Here is a 20,808-nt window from a genome sequence, read left to right as displayed (position 1 = left end):
TTGGGATAGCAGAGACGTGGTGTCACACAGATATAAGGAATGCTGAACTGAAATTTGGGGAGTACAATGTGTACAGAAAGGATAGACAGGATAGGAAGGGAGGAGGTGTTATGCTGTTAATAAAGAAAAACATAAAATCAAAAGAAGTGCATCCAGTTGATATAGATGAACAGTGCACTGTTGAGTCAGTTTGGTGTGACATAAGCACTGCAATAGCAAAAATGAGAGTAGGAGTTTGTTACAGGCCTAATGACTCGAATGAGTATAATGAACAATTGTACAGAGAAATAGAGTTTGCTAGTAAATCAAAATGTCTTATAATGGGGGGTTTTTAACTTCCCAGATATTGACTGGAACTTGTGGGTTGGTCACTCACACACTAGTCAGACTTTTGTGGATTTATTGGATGATTGTTTTCTGCAGCTTGCTTGTTTGTTTGTTTGTTATTTGGTTTTTAGGAGCATTAGCAACTGAGGCCATATTGCTCCGGGAATATGCGGTGGTCATTCTCTGACCTTTCCGCATCCTCTGTATTGGTGGTGACAGGCTCGAACCCCGGTCTAATCAAGAAGCATGTGCTACGCACTGCTGCTCCTTCCCACCTGGCTACGGAGGCGCCTGTTTTCTGCAGCAGCATGTTCGAGAGGCAACCAGAGAAAGTAATACTCTTGATCTGGTTATCAGCAGTGATCATTCGTGTATTCAGAATTTGCAGATAAAGGAACCACTAGGTGGCAGTGATCACAGTGTACTGATGTGGGATTTACTTAAAGATTTAATTACCATCAGGGGTAAAGAAAAGGGATTTTGCTTCCGCAAAGATGAGTACAGTGGTCTCCGACAGTTTTTAAATTCTGTACAGTGGGATAAACTGACGACGTTACCAACAGTAAATTCTAAGTGGGAAGTTCAAGGAATTAATCGTGGAAGCTACTAAAAGTTTCTTACCTATTAAGAAATATTGTTCAAGGTTTAGGCCTAAATGGTTATCAAATGAACTAATGAGACTCGTAACAGAGAAGAAAAATGCATGGGATGCATATAAATTATCAAGCGACTCAGAAGCCTATGGCAGATATAAGCTAGTCTGTAATCAGATCACAAAGTGAGGTTAGGCAGACGAAGGAAGATTACAAGAAATCCTTGGCAAAAGATGCTAAGAAAAACAGCAAGGATTTCTTTACTTATATAAACTCTAAAAGGTAGGGGATGAATCTGATTGGTCCACTTGACATCGATGGTTCGACTGTTGATGATCTTGCTCAGATAGCAAACAAACTGAATGAGTATTTCGCATCTACATTCATACATGAAGAATTATTAAGGATTGAAAATGCCAGAAGGTTATCAAATTGTAGCAGGGCGCTTAATGATTTTGTAATAACTGAGATCAAAAGTGGAGGAGAACTTGTTGAAGTTAAACATAAGAAAGGCACCTGGGGTGGATGGGATGTATCCAGTTATATTAAAGGAGATGGCAAAGGAACTAATCAAACCCTTAGCCCTAATTATGAGAGCATCCTTGGACTCAGGGGAGGTTCCCACGGACTGGAGATGTGCAAATGTATCCCCAATTCACAAAGGGGGATTGAAGGGTGACAGCAGTAATTACAGACCAGTTAGTTTAACTTTTGTTCCGGGTAAAATAATGAAGTCACTGGTTAAAGATGCATTTCAGGATCATCTAGACAAGACGGCAGCAATAATTCAGACACAGCATGGGTTTGTTAAGGGAAGGTCTTGTCTGACAAATTTGATAAGATATTATGATGTGGTTACAAAGGAACTGGATGCAAAAAATAATTTTGATATCATATATTTGGATTTCAGGAAAGCTTTTGACACTGTTGCGCATGGAAGACTATTGTACAAATTGGAGCAGAATGGTATTAAGGGTAAGTTGCTACAATGGATAAAAGGATGGTTAAGTGGGAGAAGACAGAGGGTGGTAATCAATGGGTGCTGCTCTTCTTGGACTAATGTTATTAGTGGAGTCCCACAGGGTTCGGTGTTAGGTCCACTGTTGTTTTGTATATTTATCAATGATATTAACGAAGGTATATCAGGCTTAATGTCGAAGTTTGTAGATGATACAAAGGTGGGCAGGGTTGTTAATGACAGTAATGGCAGTGTGCTACTGCAACAGGATCTAGAAAATTTGGGCAGATGGGCTAAGAAGTGGCAACCGAAGTTTAACCTTGACAAATGCAAAGTACTGCATATGGGTAGAAGTAACCCCAGAGAAACGTACCAACTATGTGGTACTACACTTAATGTAGAAGAAAAAGAAAAAGACCTGGGAGTAATTGTGCAGTCAGATATGAAGTTTTCTGAGCAATGCAGACAGGCTGCCAGAGCAGGTCATGGGGTTTTGTCAATGATATATAGGAATTTTGCTAGCAGGGAGAAGGAGGTGATTGTCCCTCTGTATAAGGCAATGGTCAGGCCACGCCTTGAGTACTGCGTACAAGTCTGGAGGCCTCATTTTAGGAAGGATGTAGATTTACTTGAGCGTGTACAGAGAAGGGCAACAAGATTGGTGAGGAGAATGAAGGGATCCTCTTACCAAGCGAGGCTTAAGTTCGGCAAATTGCAGTGGCTGGAGACTAGACACCTGCACGGTGATCTGATTGAGGTGTATAAGGCCTTGAATGGGTTGAACACGCTGAATTCTGATGGGATCCTTCCACTTGTTCAGAATACGAACCTAAGGGGGTATAAATTCAAATTAAAAAAAGACAGAAGTAGAATAGATGTGCAGAAATTTTCCTTTAGGCAGCGGGTGGTCAATTGCTGGAACAAACTTCCATCTGTCATTGTGGAAGTTGATAGGTTGAATAAATTTAAGGAGGAACTGGACAGGCATTTGGAGGGAATGGTGTGATTTTTTTTTTTTTTTTTTTGGCTGATGCTGCATAAGCTCATACACTTGCTTTCTTGCATCACATGCCACTACTACTATTACTACTACTACTATTACTACTACTACTATTACTACTACTTGTGCAAGAACTAAAGTCTTGTGATCAGCAATAATGAATGACTTTGCTCTACAATTTCTGGCTCGTATTGAACTTGACAATACATTAGGCAGGCGAAGGCAGATTACGAGAAATCTTTGGCAAAAGATGCTAAGAAAAACAGCAAGGATTTCTTTACTTATATAAATGCTAAAAAGAAGAAAAGAAGGGGATGAATCTGATTGGTCCACTTGATATCGATGGTTCGACTGTTGATGATCCTGCTCAGAGAGCAAACAAACTGAATGAGTATTTTGCATCTACATTCACACATGAGGAGTTATTAAGATTTGAAAATGGCAGAAGGTTATCAAATTGTAGCATGGTGCTTAATGATTTTGTAATAACTGAGAACAAAGTGGAGGAGAAATTGTTGAAGTTAAACATAAGAAAGGCATCTGGGGTGGATGGGATCTATACAGTTATATTAAAGGAGGCGGCAAAGCAACTAAGCAAACCCTTAGCCATAATTATGAGAGCATCCTTGGACTCAGGGGAGGTACCCATGGACTGGAGATGTGCAAATGTATCTCCAATTCACAAAAGGGTGTCGAAGGGTGACACGGGTAATTACAGACCAGTTAGTTTAACTTCTGTTCCAGGTAAAATAATGAAGTCACTGGTTAAAGATGCATTGCAGGATCATCTAGACAAGACTGCAGCAATATTTCAGACACAGCATGGGTTTGTTAAGGGAAAGTCTTGTCTGACAAATTTGATAGGATATTATGATGTGGTTACAAAGGAACTGGATGCAAAAAATAATTCTGATATCATATATTTGGATTTGGAAAGCTTTTGACACTGTTGCGCATAGAAGACTATTTTATTGTACAAATTGGAGCAGAATTGTATTAAGGGTAAGTTTCTACAATGTATAAAAGGATGGTTGCGTGGGAGAAGACAGAGGGTGGTAATTAATGGGTGCTGCTCTTCATGGATTAATGTTATTAGTGGAGTACCACAGGGTTCGGTGTTGCGTCCTCTGTTGTTTTGTATATTTATCAATGATATTGATGAAGGTATATCAGGCTTAGTGTCGAAGTTTGTAGACGATACAAAGGTGGGCAGGGTTGTTAATGACAGTAATGGCAGTGTGCTACTGCAACAGGATCTAGATAATTTGGGCAGATGGGCTAAGAAGCGGCAACTGAAGTTTAACCTTAACAAATGCAAAGTACTGCATATTTGTGGAAGTAACCCCAGAGAAACGTACCAACTGTGTGGTACTACACTTAAGATGGTAGAAAATGAAAAAGACCTGGGAGTAATTGTGCAGTCAGATATGAAGTTTTCTGAGCAATGCAGATGGGCTGCCAGGGCAGGTCATGGGGTTTTGTCAATGATATATAGGAATTTTGCTAGCAGAGAGAAGGAGGTGATTGTCCATCTGTATAAAGCAATGGTCAGGCCATGCCTTGAGTACTGCGCACAGGTCTTGAGGCCTCATTTTAGAAAGGATGTAGATTTGCTTGAGCGTGTACAGAGAAGGGCAACAAGATCGGTGAGGGGAATGAAGGGATCCTCTTACCAAGAGAGGCTTAAGTTCTGCAAATTGCAGTGGCTGGAGACTAGGCACCTGTGCGGTGATCTGATTGAGTTGTATAAGGCCTCGAATGGGTTGAGCACACTGAATTCTGATGGGATCCTTCCACTTGCTCAGATTATGAACCTAAGGGGGCATAAATTCAAATTAAGGAAAGACAGATGTAGAATAGATATGTGGACATTTGCCTTTAGCCAGCGGGTGGTTAACTGCTGGAACAAACTTCTATCTGTCATTGTGGAAGTTGATAAGTTAAATAAATTTAAGGAGGAACTGGACATTGGAGGGAATGGTGTTTTTTTTTGGCTGATGCTGTATAAGCTCATACACTTGCTTTCTTGCATCATATGCCACTACTAGTACTACTACATGGGCTCAAATGATCTTGTGGGCTGATCAGGACACATTTCACTCTTCGTGGGGCTGTAAATGCACAAAACTGCCAAATACTAGGAACTCATCCTTCTGCTGAGCATGAAAGACCACTACAAAGTCCATATGTTGCAGTATGGTGTGGACTCACATCAGAGTTGATAATCGGACCTTTTTCTTTGAACAGTCTATACCTCATGGCCCCATAAGGTGTATGGTAACTAGTGCATGGTACTGCGCTCTTCTAAGAGATCACATTATTCCCACTCTGCAGGAAAGGCAATGCTTAGAGACTGTAGTGTTCATGCAAGATGGTGCCCCTCTCCACATTGATCGACAAGTGAAGGAACTGCTCCGTTCAAAATTAGGAAATGATCGCATCATTTCTAGAGACTTTCCACAGTTCTGGCCAGCCCGATCAGCAGATCTCAATCCCTGTGATTTCTGGCTATGGGGATACCTGAAAGACAGAGTTTACCATGGCAGCATACAGACACTTGTCGATTTGAAAACAAGCATTAAACAGCATGTAGCCAACATCCCCAATGAGATGCTGCGTGAAACTCTGTCACACGCAGTCCTCCATTTTCAGAATGTCATCTCAAGCGAAGGAAAGTACATATAACAATATCTGTAGATTTCTAAGTTCTGATGTTAAAATCTAATCCTAAGTTAAGTATTCTATCTCAGGTTTACAGTGCCTAATTCTCTCCTGGTGGCAGAAATTTGAAGTAATTTTTATTCTTCTACAAATCGCTTCCCCGTACCCTAAATGACATACTTATACCCACTGATTTTCTGAGCGCTATCTTTAATCGTTTTGACACTAGAGTCTCCTGAATAGGGAAACTTATTTTATAACCACACGGTATATAAAATGTGTATGCAAATGGGAAAATATGCAGAAATTACAAATCTACACCAAGGTGAGATAATTTCTGACTATTTTAATTTTAATAAAAGAAAAATTTCTATTCTCTCTCTCTCTCTCTCTCTCTCTCTCTCTCTCTCTCTCTCTCTCTCTCTCTCTCTCTCTCTCTCTCTCTCTCTCACACACACACACACACACACACACACACACACACACACACACACACACACACACACACACACAAAACTTGAATTTCAGTTCTTACTAGTTGGTGTTTCTCAATTCATTGCTATTACACCTATGTATTCACTTTATTTTTACCGATTCATTGCTTCATTTCCCCCACCCCATAAAACCTGAATTTCAGTGCTTTCTTCCACTTTTTGGTTCATTTGGGTCTATTTTAATTATAATAATAATAAAAGTTTGGGCAAAAGCAGCTGTTCACATCAAAAGAGTACCTATAACAGATATCTTCTGAGGCTCGGTTTCCAAGTTGCAGCTCAGTTTGTGATTCAGAAATTTTGGGGAAAAGAGCCCAGAAAATTTATCAAAGAAATTGTCTATCAAAATCAGATGTTACTGTGCACACATTACATTTAATAAGTTTGCTGCATCAGATATATATAACCAATTAGCTGTACCTCAAGTGCAGTGCTATAACATATATAGGTGGTTATTCTTAAATACAGGCACTCCTTGACTTATGTACTTAATCGGTTTTTTTCATGTACATAAGTCCAATTTTGGTCTTGTAGATACAAAGTACATGTACAGTACAGTACAGTACAGTACAACACACAAAGATTATAACCCCCAACAAACTTCATCATGTACAGCATTTTACGATTTGTAACCGAGTTAAATGAGACTGAAAAAAACATACAATGAATAATAACGTAGAGCACAGTATTTATACAAACTAATTTAGTCTAAATATGATATGTAATTTAATTTAATCTACGATCAAATCACTTTACAATGGACTCTCCAAAATAAAATACCATTTACTATATGATATGTAGTAAACACCGGTCATTGTGATCACGTTTACAAATTGAATTTTAATTCTATTAATGGCAATTCTAATAAGTGAAAATAGGAGGAATATTATCCACAGACTATAAAAGTAAAGATATACAGCACAGACTTACTTTATTGCCTTACCAATTAACATAATGATATGTGAAAATTGGAAGAATATTTCCCAGAGGTTAGCAAAATAAAAATAAATTTACGCTTATGTACATAGGTTAGTTAATAGTGTAACTAACTGATATTTGTGTTCACTGACATTTGTTTTTTGGTGATAAAATTTAAAACAGTAAGAAAATAAGCAATCAATAACAAAGAGCACAGAATGCACAAATTGCAACTAACACAATATGCACAAATGAGATACGGCATAACAACTTTATGAAGCTCAAAAAATAGGAATGAAGAGCAGATTCTGAAAATTTATTTATGGTTTTTATATGACTGAAGATTTCAGTAAAGGAGAACACATTTCACCATAGCATTTCACATTTTTGATTTCACATTTTCACCAGAAACACATTTCACCATTGCATTGACATTGCTGGAATTACCAATAGCTGGAATTCCACAGAATTCCAGCTATTGGTATCATTGCAAATACAATAAGATCGAGTTTACTACCTATTTTTAATAGATTGCACTAACAGAAAAGCCCAATAAACTGGAAACTGCAAATTTTATGGTAGTGACCTCCAGAAATCTGCTTTAGAAAAACATCACGAAGGCATTCAAAATTGATTCTTATAAGCAAAGAACTTTGTGCTCTGTACGTATCTGTGAGTTGTGCGTAAGTAGAGGAGTGCCTGTAGTCAGTCAGTATCTGAGTGATGTAAAAGTAGAGGCACATGAAATAAACTGCTCGATTCTGTCAGTACACGGATCAAACTCCAGGCTGCTAACATCAATTATTCATTTTTGTTTATATCTTGGTGCACATTATTGTTTTTTACTTGTGTTGAGGTTAGTTTATGTACACAGAATAAGCTTTCAGTACAAATTTTCAGTTTTTTTCTTAATTACAGCTCAGCCCAGTAAGTGTTCACTTTCAGCTAAGAATTCCAGACTTTTACTTTTCAACCACTATTTATTAACTTTTGGAGTGTTGAGGATTTTGGGATGTTATTTCTCAACGTTCTGAAAATTATGTCACATTAAATGCATGCATGCACAATATAGGTGATAGCACACATGTTAAATAATCTCCATCAGTTCAAATGCACATCTGAACTTGCCTTGTCATAGATTATCTGGCATATAATTTGTATGGAAAAAAATAATAATAATTGCTGAATTTCTTGTCCAATTTTAATGAAATATGAAATGGGTTGACAAATATTTTTCAAAAGGTCCCATATAAAATTTCATGAAAATCCATCCACTGGGAATCCCTCTGTTACATGCAGATGAATAGAGAGACAGATGGATATGGAGAAGGCAACAGGTGCATATGCACACGCACACATATATATATATATATGTATATTATAATTAATATGATAAATAAAAGTAAAAGATGGCAGTTCGAAACATCCGGAAAGTTTAAAAAATTATATCAAAATGCCAAATTTCTTTTGACATTTTGATATAATTTTTTAAACTTTCCGGATGTTTCGAACTGCCATCTTTTACTTTTATTTATCATATTAATTATAATATACATATATTAACATTTGCATCTCTTGCTGCTGCTTTGCGCGCTTCGGTGCATTTGCCATATCCAGTTTATTTAACTTTCTGATATTTTCTGTTTTTACTCTTTAATACAATCTTTTATATATTATATTATTATATATATATATATAGAACTTTTTGTGCTTTTACTATAATAACTATATTATAGACTGATGTAATGAATAGTACTTATTGTGCTTTTACTATAATAACTAGATTACAGACTGATGTAATGTACAATCAGTTTTTGATGGCATTAATCTGATCTGGCTAATAACTTTTATATTTATCCCTATTGTTTATATACATATATATAAATATATTTATGAAAGTGGATTGAGATCCAGAGAGCAGACAGGCTATGTACTTGGCCATTCACAGCCTATCCATATAGAAGGAGTGTTACTGGATAACACAAAAGTATAAAATACTTTTGTGTTGTCCAGCTGAAATTAATAGGAGTGCTTTTGCGCGCAAACTACGTATAGTACACCGCAATTTTTTTCGTAAAAGCAATTGTAAGTCTGTACAAAAAAATGCAAAAAATAATTCTGATATCATAAACTTGGATTTCAGGAAAGTTTTTGATACTGTTGCACATGTAAGACTACTGTACAAATTGGAGAAATATGGCATTAAGGGCAAGTTGTTACAGTGCATAAAAGGTTGGTTGAGCAGGAGAAGACCGAGAGTGGTAATCAATGGACATTGCTCTTCGTGGACTGATGTCATTAGTGGAGTCCCCCAGGGTTTGGTGTTGGGCCCACTGTTGTTTTGTATATTTATCAATGATATTGACGAAGGTATATCAGGATTAATGTCCAAGTTTGCAGATGATACAAATATTGCCTGGTAGTTAATGACAATAATGGCAGGGTGCTACTAAAACAGGATCTAGAAAAGTTGGGGAGATGGGCTGAGAAGTGGCAACTGAAGTTCAACATTGACAAATGCAAAGTGCTGCAACCCCAGAGAAACATACCAACTGTTACTAAGTCCTGCTCTCTCTTTCAGAACAGTCCGAACACGTGCCGCCACCAGCCAACATTCATTTACTGTCCAACTTCAAACTCAGAACCAACTTTTCATCTTCCTCGTTTATTTATTCAACTCCCGTTTTCTGGAACAATCTTCCTTCGTACGTATTTCCTGAAAATTACAGTCTACAGAAGTTCAAGTCTAATGTCAACAAATATCTTCTTTCGTCTTCTCAATCTCCAGCCCAAGCACGATACTAAGTACTATAGGTTCCAATACCTCTCGTGTTTGGGGTTTACATAAAAAAAGAAAAAAATATACAGGAATTTTGCTAGTACATTTTTTTCTTTTTTTATGTAAACCCCAAACACGAGAGGTATTGGAACCTATAGTACTTAGTACCGTGCTTGGGCTGGAGATTGAGAAGACGAAAGAAGATATTTGTTGACTTTAGACTTGAACTTCTGTAGACTGTAATTTTCAGGAAATACGTACGAAGGAAGGTAGTTCCCAAAAACGGCAGTTGAATAAATAAACGAGGAAGATGAAAAGTTGGTTCAGAGTTTGAAGTTGGACAGTAAATAAATATTGGCTGGTGGCGGCACGTGTTCGGACTGTTCTGAAAGAGAGAGCAGGAATTATAGAAGCCAATTCAGAAGAACAGTGCCCATGGAAGTATCTGTAGAAGAAACAGTACATCTGTGAGACAGCGAATGCAGAGACTCTGTTAGAGATGAATCATTAATTAACCTAACTGCCCTCTTCTGAATGGAATCAAGATGCCTGAGAGAGAGAGAGAGAGAGAGAGAGAGAGAGAGAGAGAGAGAGAGAGAGAGAGAGAGAGAGAGGCATTTTGACTCCGGTTTTGGGGGTTGTTGTTGTTATTTGGTTTTTAGGAGCATTAGCAACTAAGGCCATATTGCTCCGGGAATATGCAGTGGTCATTCCATGACCTTTCCGCATCCACCGTATTTGGTGGTGATGGGCTCGAACTGCGGTCTAATCAAGAAGCGTGTGCTACGCACTGCTGCTCCTTCCCACCTGGCTACGGAGGCAGCGGTTTTGGGGGTACCGCCCCAGATGTGGGAACAATATTCCATGGTAGAGCGGTTTTGCAATTTGTACAGAGTGAACAGCTGTTTGGAAGAAAAGTAATGACGAGAGCGAAAGAGAAAACCCAAGTTTTTAGATGCAGAGGAATCAATATTTGTAATGTGCTTGTACCAAGACAGATTAGAAGTCAGGTAATCCCCAAAAGAGATATATCATTTTGCCTAGAAATCGGAGTCACCAAAGATAAGCATAGGAGCAGAAGAATCCTTTTTAGTATTAGTATTAGTAACAGCCGCATGGTGCAAGAAAGCCTATGGCTTATGCTGCACCAGCCAAAAAAAAAAAAAAAAAAAAAAAAATCCTAACAAAACAATAATAAAAACAAAAAAATAAAAATAAATAAATAAATAAAATAAATAACTAAATAATAATAATTAATAAATAAAAAAAAGAAAATAAAAAATAAATAAAAAAGAAATTAAACCTATCATCCTATGCGCTTCCCTTACCCGAAAGTACTATCCAGATGACCTTTGAATTTCCCCAAACCTTCGGCCTCTACCACCCATGTAGGCAACTTATTCCAGTAATTTATAACTCGCTAGCTAAAATAAAACTTCCTACAGTCCAATCTAAACATTCCCCCCCCCCCGTAACATGAATTTATGTCCCCTAGTTCTAGCATCATTTATAATCTTGAAAATTTTGTCCTCATTCATTTTACTGATGCCTCTCAGAGCCTTAAACACCTCAATCAAATCTCCTCTAAGGTGTCTAGTTTCCAAACTCTGCAACCCACATATTCGAAGTCTTTCTTCATAAGGACGCCCTTTTGCCGATCTCACCAGGCGAGTTACCCTTCTTTGCACCCTTTCAAGAAGCTCGATGTCTTTCTTTAGGTCCGGTCTCCATACTTGAACACAGCATTCCAAGTGTGGTCTAACATAAGCCTTATATAATGGGATTATCACGTCCCTATCTCTACTTGCAAAAGTTCGATAGATCATTGATAGGACACCATAGGCCTTCCTTGCAACCTGTTTACAATGCTCAGAGAATTTCATGTCTGACCGTATCGTAACACCCAAGTCCCTTTCCTCCAGTACTGGGTTTAGTTGAACTCCACCAAGTGAATAAGTTTTTTTGGGATTACTGTTTCCCAGGTGTAATACCTTACACTTTGTTGGATTAAAGCACAGCTGCCATTTTTCTGACCATTCCTGAAGTCTATCTAGGTCTCTCTGAAGAAGCTCAGCTTGACAGTGATCATTAACTACTCTACCAATTTTAACATCATCTGCAAATTTAGATATCACGCCCTCTATCCCTTCATCAGTGCCGTTTATGAAAATTAAAAACAACAGTGGTCCTAATACTGATCCTTGGGGAACCCCACTTCTTACATCAACCCAACTGAGGAATAGCAATTTATCACAACCCTCTGCCTCCTGCCCTGAAGCCATCCTTCTATCCATCTAAGGATTTTCCCAGTGATTCCAACCTGTTCCAGCTTATAAAGCAACCGCTCATGTGGGACTGAGTCAAAAGCTTTGCTGAAATCTAAATAAACAATGTCGAAATTATTCCCTAAATCCAGCTCGTGAGTGACCCTTTCGAAATAGCGAACCAGATTTGTTAAACATGATTTTCCCTTTACAAAACCATGCTGAGTATCCTTGAGAATTTCAGTTCGATCCAAATGATCCTGAATTCCACCCTTGATCATTGCCTCCATGATTTTCCCTACTACTGAAGTCAGACTGACAGGTCGATAATTTCCAACTTCACTTTTAGAGCCACCCTTATGTATGGGAGATACATTTGCACTTTTCCAATCCAATGAAATCTCCCCAGAGTCTAGTGATGCTTGCATAATTAGCCTCAATGGTTCAATGCACTCGCTTGCCGCCTCTCTTAAGATTATAGGGTAAATTCCATCAAATACAGGAGCCTTACTGGTCTGTAGGCTCGAAAGTTTTTTCATTAAATAATCTTGCGAAATTTCAATATCATTAATTACATATTTTTTAACTTCGCTCCCACAATTTCCCATTGCCACAAAAGGCTTTTCATTTGTAAATATCGATGCAAAATAACTGTTGAGTTTATCTGCAACGGCAGCTGGTGTATTTAATACTATCCCCTTTCCCTTACGTAAAGGTCCGATCTGGTTTGTCCTGGTCTTCTTGGCATTTATATATGTGAAGAATTCTTTATCCCCCCTCTTTGCTCTGTTTGCTAGTGATTTCTCATAAACTGCCTTTGCCTGTCGAACCTTTTCTGTGGCTCTATTACACATCACCTTGTAGCTGTTATAGGCTTCAGTACTTTTTATTGCTCTGTAACCTTTCCATGCCACCTTTTTTTTGCTCAAGTAATGTGGCAACTTCACTATTCATCCAACTTGGAACCCTTCTCGTGGAGTATTTTTTTAATGGTATATACGCATTCAAGGCATCTGTGATTAATGTTTTAAAAGCGTACCACAGTTCAATTGTATTCATTCTCTGTGCGATATCTACCCAGTTAATAGAGGCCATGTAGTACTTTAAGGCATTGTAATTTCCTTTTCTGAAATTAAAACCCATTCCTTTACCTTTTACTTCTGCTACCTCTCTCGTCATCATGCACCGTAGAACTCCGTGATCACTTCCTGCTACTGGTTCCTCTACTGTCAGCCCTGTTATGTCATCTGATTCATGTGTGATGATGAGGTCTAGGATATTCTTTTCTCTAGTACTTTCCCTGACATGTTGATACAAATAACAGGCATCTAGTTTATTTAACAATTATGTTCCCCATGTCGAGTTTCCTTCCCATTTACTCCAATCAATTAGAGGCAAATTGAAATCACCCATAATAAGGCATTGACGCTTACTTGCCCTTTCCATTTGCATGTAGAGGCTTTTGTCATAATCTTCACAATCACCTGGTCTATAGATTACTCCTACTTGCATTTTACCTTTGTGAGATATAAGACATGACTGAGTTTTTAGAAGGATTGAAATCAACTAAGTTGCCTTTGCCCCAATGGACAATTACCTGGAGATCGGCATTTAACGAATTGGTTACAGATATTCGAGAAGTTGAAGCTGATTGAGCAGAACAAGGTTTCTCAAAATGGAAAGTGGAATTCAATGTGCTGTCATCGGCAAAACTATGGATAGGATTTCCAATCAATGGAAGAAGGTCATTAATATACAAGAGGAAAAGAGTGGGGGAAAGAACTGGACCTTGGGAGACACCGTCATTAGTGGAGAAGTTAGAAGACAGAGAGCCATCTACCATCACGCTCAGTGAGCGATCAGAGAGAAAACTGGATAACCAATTACCAAAAAAAGTTGGCAAACCATAAGATGGAAGCTTGTTTAGAAGACCTTTATGCCAAACACATTCGAAATCCTTTGAGATGTCAAGAGCAACTGCTTGTGTTTTACCGAACTTTTCCATTGAATTAGTCCATAAATGGGTAACATAAACCAGAATATCAATAGTGGATCGACACTGACGGAATCCATACTTGCGATCATTGATCAGACGGAAGGTTTCTAGGTAGTTTAAGAGTTGGCAGTTAATTGATTTCTACATTACTTTAGAAAGAGTAGAAGTAATTGCAATGGGACAATAATTGGATGAGAGGGATTTGTCACCCTTTTTAGGAATTGGCTGGATATGATCAAATTTCCAAGAGGAAGGAAAAACACCTTTGGAATAAGAAAGTGAAAAAAGGTGGCAAAGTACAGGAGTAAGTTCAGGAGCACAGGTTTTGAGAACAATTGGAGAAATACCATCGTGACCTGGAGCTTTCTTAGCATCAAGATTCGTCAAAATCCTTCTGACATCCTTTAACGGAAGAACACAGGAGGCATTGAATGGAGCATGTTGGGAATGGTGGGAGGTGTTTTGTTTTACCAAGATCAACATGAGTTGGAAGGAAAATGGGCTGCTAGCAGGTTAGCTTCATCCTTGGCCGAAGTGACAACAGAACCATCTGGTTTGGACAGAGGTTGGAGCAGAGATGGGCAAAAGTTGCGGCCAATAGCTTTGGCAAGAGACCAGAATGCTTGGCTACCATTAGGGCAAGAAGCAAGTTTTCTACTTTTAGCCTGTTCAAAATCTTGTGGACTGATTAATAACTGCTTTATAATTGTTGTGAGCTTTGGTGTAGGCAGAAAATGAAACTGAAGAATTAGAAACAAGCAATTACGGTATGCAACGTTCTTCTCTTGAACAGCCTTATCACACTTACTGGAAAATCAAGGTTTGGATAAAGGATGCGATTTTAAAGTGAAGTGTGGGATAAAGGATTCCATTCCTGCAAGAATAATTTCACTGACATGATTTGAGCAAACGGTGACATCAGAAGTTTTGAAACAGTAATCCGACCAAGGAAAAGAAAGAAAAGAAATCTCGCAGATCATCCCATTTTGCATTCTTGTAATGCCAAACAATACGAGGTTGGGAATAGCCATGAGATAAAGGCTCCATTGGAGAAGAGAGGATCACCAAGTTGTGATCTGAGGTGCCTAAAGGACCACTCACTTCGACCGTGTACTTAGAAGGGTTGTTTGTGAGATTAGGATTGTCCGGTATTCTTGTATGTAAATGAACAATCTGAGAAAGGTCATTAGTAATTGCAAAAGCCTCAGCATCTCGACCTGCTGGGTCGGTGTGACTAGAAAACGGAAGCCAGCTGGAGTTGTGAACATTAAAATCAGCAAGGAAAATTGCCTCACTGTTAGGAAAGTTGGATTGGAGAAAGTCAAGTTGCAAAGAGAGGAAGTCAAAGAGCTCTAAGTGATTAGTGGAATTGGGAGAACGTTAGAGACAACAGATGAATTGACACAATGAGGTAGAGAGATTTTAAGCCAGAGAAGATCAAAGAGAGGAGATTCTAAACTGCCAAGTCTCTGACAGGGAATATCAGAACGGACATATGCATAAGTACCACCTTTGAGGCGAAAGGAATCATACAGCGAATAATTTGGGCATCTGAGATGAGCAGTAGTTGAATCAACCGATAATTGAGATTCTGTCAGAAAAAGTACGTGGGGTTTGGCAGACTGCAAGTGGAAATGGACATCGTTGAGATTAGAATTGAGACAACTATTTGTGAAATGAATTAGGAAGTGTTTGGAGGGTTTAGATCTTTTCAAAGATAAGCTTGCTCTATTAGTTTGACAATTCATGGTGTATTCAACAGTAAGAAAAAGGTGCATGGGACATGAAGTAATGAAATTTTTGGATATGGCGTACACGTGGTAAGCATATACCCAGATCCTTGACATAACGTGGTCTCGACAATGGCCCCTGATAATGCATACATAATACTCGGACTCCCTCCAGTCAATCTTGCAAAGTAAAGGTAGCAAGATTATACACTAGCTGATCTGGAAGCCTCCTAGAGAGTTACCAATAGGTTCGGTCCGGTGTACTAACTAGCGACCGGCCTGCGAACACCGTTTTAGAGCTGTATCCTCGAAATGAGTAGTAGGGAAAAGGAGGTGATTATCCCCTTGTATAATGCAATGGTTAGACCACACCTTGAGTAATGTCTACAGGTCTGGAAGCCTCATTTTACGAAGGATGTAGAATTGCTAGAACGAGTAGAGAGAAAGGCAACAAGACTGGGAGGGCAACAAAGGGGTGCTCTTATGAAGAAAGGCTTAAGTTTTGCAAATTGCAGCATCTGGAGACTAGGCACCTGCGAGGTGATCTGATTGAGGTGTATAAGGCCTTGAATTGTTTGAGCAGGCTCAATGCTGACGGGATACTTCCACTTGCGCAGACTAAGAACTTGAGGGGGCATAGATTCAAATTGAGGAAAGACAATTGTAGAATAGATGTGCAGAAGTTTGTCTTTAGCCAGCAGATAGTTGATTGCAGGAATAAACTTTCATCTGTTGTTGTGGAAGTTGATATCATAAAAGTTAGGCTTCGTTCGGCTGTATACTAATATGATGAAAATGCATCATATTATTAGTACAGCCAAACTCTGAATTAGCAATTTTTTGCAAAGGCGGTATCGTTTAAGTTATATCTCATATTGTGAATACCTTCACAACGAGTTGCCATGATATTGGACTACTTCAAATAAGTAACACTTCACCAAAGTAGAAGACTATTGTTGCTTATTCTCAGCAGATACCACCATCCAGATGGCACCATTTTAGGGATATTTTGTATATGTGTGGGATAATAACTCTACTGTCCACTTGTCTCTATTAGACTTAGAAAAGCAAAAAAGTAGGGGGAAAATAATAGTAAGAATGGAAGAGGAAAAGAAACGGTGTAGAAAAATGAATGGGACAGTAACTCCAACTCACATCACTGAAAAACTCAAACTCCTCGAATAGGCAACATTTCCCAAGTGGGGAAGACTGTTGTTACCTATTCTTGGAAACTCTGGACATCATCAAGCTCTCCCTGATGACTATTTCAGGGCTATTTAGCCCTTCAGTGGGTGGGTGGGTAGGTACCCAAGTGATGTAATGATGGCAAAACAGTTATGAAGTATAACTTTGCAAAATGAGAGATGCCAGATGGTGTATATGATGAATTAAGACTAAGATGCATTAAGGGCTTATGCCTCAGGCTGCAAGAGAATTAGACTACATACAAGTTAGTGCAACTGCATCATATTAGTACAGAGCCAAACTCTGAATTTAGTAACTTAAATAATGCCACCTTTGCAAAAATTTGCTAATTTAGTTTGGCGGTGTACTAATATGATGCATTTGCACTAACTTGTACATAGTCTAATTCTCTTGCAGCCTGAGGCATAAGCCCTTAATGCATCTTAGTCTTAATTCATCTTATACACCATCAGGCATCTCGCGAAGTTATACTTCATAACTGTTTTGCCATCATTACATCACTTAGGTACCTACCTACCCACCGAAGAAAGGCCAAATAGCCCTGAAACGGTGCTGTCTGGGTGGTGGTATCCACTGAGAATAAGAAACAATAGTCTTCTCCTTTGGTGAAGCGTTACTTGTTGGAAGTAGTGCAATATCATGGCAACTCGTGAAGGTATTCACAATATGAGATATAACTTAAACGATGCTGCCTTTGCAAAAATCTGCTAATTCTGAGTTTGGCTGTGTATGATGCATTTGCACTAACTTGTATGTAGTCTAATTCTTTTGCAGCCTGAGGCATAAGCCCTTGTTGCATCTTGGAAGTTGATAGCTTAAATAAATTCAAGGAGGAACTGGACAAACGTTTAGAGGAAATGGATATGTGAATTTTTTTTCTTTTCAACTAATGCTACATAAGCTTGCTTTCTTGCATCACATGCCTCTACTACTGCTACACCTTCCGCTGTTGGTTGTTCTGGTAATGCCACCAGGATTTTGTTCTGTATGAACTCACTGTTTCGAAGCGACTATTTCTGCTGATATTGGTCTTTTTTTTTTTTTTTTAATTTGCTGTATAAGGTGAATGATTCTGTTTCCCTTGTGTTTATTTACTCCTTGATCTATTTTGCAATGGTCAGATAACAATGCAGAAACTTTGATGTGTAGAAGTGACTGGCCTCTGCACAATCCCCTGCAAGCCCTAATATAAGATACATCTGCTATTTCTGTAAATGAGCAAATATTCTTCTGTTTTCAAAAATCTAGAATGTTCACAGACAACAAAAGCCAATACCATCATTTAGTAACTTAAGTGCAAATATTAGTTTAATCTGAAACACATCTGTCCTGCAACCACCCTTCCTCAATTTAAATTTATATTCCCTCATATGTATAGTTTGAGAAAGGAGAATTTCATCAGCATTGAGCTTGCTCAATCTAACCAAAGCCACGAATACCTCAATCAGATCACCTTACAGGGCTTAGTCTCTAGCCTACAATTTGCAGAATTTCTTTGTACCCCCAACACCAATCTCATTGCCCTTCTGCACCCTTTTCAGCATCTCTACACCCTCGATAAAATGAGGCCTCAAAACCTGCAGGCCGTAATCAAGATGTGGCTTGACTACTGCCTTATACAATGGCATATCACCTTCTTATCCCTGCTAGCAAAATTCCTGTATATCATTCACAAAATCCCTTGAGCTGTCTGGCTTTGTTTTATGTGTAACCATCAGGTAATTGTGTGATCAGATATAAAATTCTCAGAACAATGCAGACAGGCTGCCAATTTGTACAGAAGTATTTTATATACAACAGTATCAAAAGCTTTCCTGAAACCTAAGCATATGGTATCAAAATTATGTTTTGCATCTAGTTCCTTTGTTACTCCATTATAGTTCATTCAAATTTGTCCTCTTTGATTGGACTATAATTGAAAGAGGACTTATGTCCTCTTTAATTCCCCCTTTGTGAACTAGGAACAGATTTGAACATCTCCAGTTCACAAAGACCTCCTCTGAATACAAAGACACTCTCATAAATGGAGTAAGGGTTTGCTTACCTCATTTTTGGCTTCCCTTAAAATAACTGGATAGATCCCAGCCACCCCAGTTACCTTTTTTATGTGTAACTTCAACAGTTTCTCTTTTACTTTCCTTTTGGTTATCATAAAATCACTTATTTTCCTCTTACAGTCTGATGAACTTCTGGCATCTCGTTCCTTAAAGAATTCCTCATATGTGAATGTATATGCAAAATACCTATTCAGTTTGTCAGCAACCAGAGCATGAGTTAATTAATTTGTATCCAGGGTCTATCTTAGCCCAAGGCAAACTCAGAAGGTGCCTAGGCTAAATGGCAATGGACACACAGCCAAAATCAATAACAGCTACTGGACAAGCATGAGCACTCATGTTCCTTATAAAATTTGCAAATAAAATATATTTTCAAATTGCAATGTTATAGCTTATGGTCAAATGGTGCATGCCTTTTGACCACAAGCTGCCACCACTTTGTTGTAGCTTTATGCTGATGCTAATGATGTTAAATTGTTGGCAGCACAATATATTAATAAAATACAGATCACAGCATCGTACATTAGCATTAGCATTAGTAGAGGCATATGATGCATGAAAGCAAGCTTATTCAGCATCAGCCAAAAAAAAAAAAAAAAACAACCACTACTCCCATTTCACCCCTCCGTTCGTTCGAAATACCTGTCCAGTTGAACCTTAAATTTGTTTAGGCTAACTTCAACAACAAGCGATGGAAGTCTATTCCACAAACAAACTGCCCGCTGGCTAAAGGCAAATTTCCGCACATCTATCCGACATCCGTCCTTCCTCAATTTGAATTTATGCCCTCTCAGGTGATTATTCTGAGCAAGAGGAAGAGTCCCATCGGCATTGAGCATGCTCAACCCATTCAAAGCCTTATACACCTCTATCAGATCACCTCGCCGATGCCTAGTCTCCAGGCTCTGTAATTTGCAAAACTTAAGCCTTTCTTCGTAAGAGCAACCCTTTGTTCCATTCACTAATCTTGTTGCCCTTCTCTGTACTCGTTCCAGCAGCTCTACATCCTTCTTGAAATGAGGCCTCCAGACCTGTATACAGTACTCAAGGTGTGGCCTGACCAATGCCTTATACAAGGGAATAATCACATCCCTGTCCCTGCTAGAAAAAGTCCTGTATAGCATTGACAAGATACCATGAGCTACTCTTGCAGCTCGTCTGCACTGCTCAGAGAACTTCATATCTGCCTGCACAATTACCCCCAGGTCCTTTTCATTCTCTACCACTGTCAGCGTAGTACCACAGAGTTGATACGTTGATCTGGGGTTACTGTTTCCCATATGTAGTACTTTTCATTTGTCAATGTTAAACTTCATTTGCCACCTCTCAGCCCATCTGCTCAACCTTTCCAGATCCTTTTGCAGCAGCATAGTTTCAGTAGTGTCCTTAACAACCCTGCCAACCTTTGTATCGTCTGCAAACTTGGACATTAAGCCTGATCCACCATCATCAATATCATTTATAAATACAGAAAACAACAATGGACCCAACACTGAACCCTGAGGAACTCCACTAATAACATTAGTCCACGTTGAGCAGTGTCCATTGATTACCACTCTCTGTCTTCTGCCACTCAACCATCCCTTTATCCATAGCAGCAATTTGCCTCCAATGCCACACTTCCCCAATTTGTGCAGCAGTCTTCCATGCGCAACAGTATCAAAAGCCTTTCTAAGATCCAAATATATAATATCAAAGTTATTCCCTGCATCCAGTTCTTTTGTGACTACATCATAGTATCCAATCAAATTGGTCAGACAAGACCTGCCCTTAACAAAACCATGCTGTGTCTGAGCTATAACTGAATTCTTGTCCAGATGATCCT

The 20,808-nt window shown here is 38.7% G+C and overlaps 1 protein-coding gene across 3 annotated transcripts in view; it reads right to left on the bottom strand.

Moving 5' to 3' along the window:
* LOC150078025 (uncharacterized) overlaps positions 1-20,808 on the bottom strand; it is a 442,574-nt gene that overhangs the window by 59,853 nt on the left and 361,913 nt on the right. The window lies entirely within an intron of this gene.

This window comes from Mastigoproctus giganteus, chromosome 11 (assembly GCF_048544385.1).
Source record: "Mastigoproctus giganteus isolate SK-2022 chromosome 11, ASM4854438v1, whole genome shotgun sequence".
Lineage (NCBI taxonomy): Eukaryota > Metazoa > Arthropoda > Arachnida > Uropygi > Thelyphonidae > Mastigoproctus > Mastigoproctus giganteus.
Note: the sequence above shows the minus strand (reverse complement) of the source record. Positions and strands in the feature narration are given on the sequence as shown.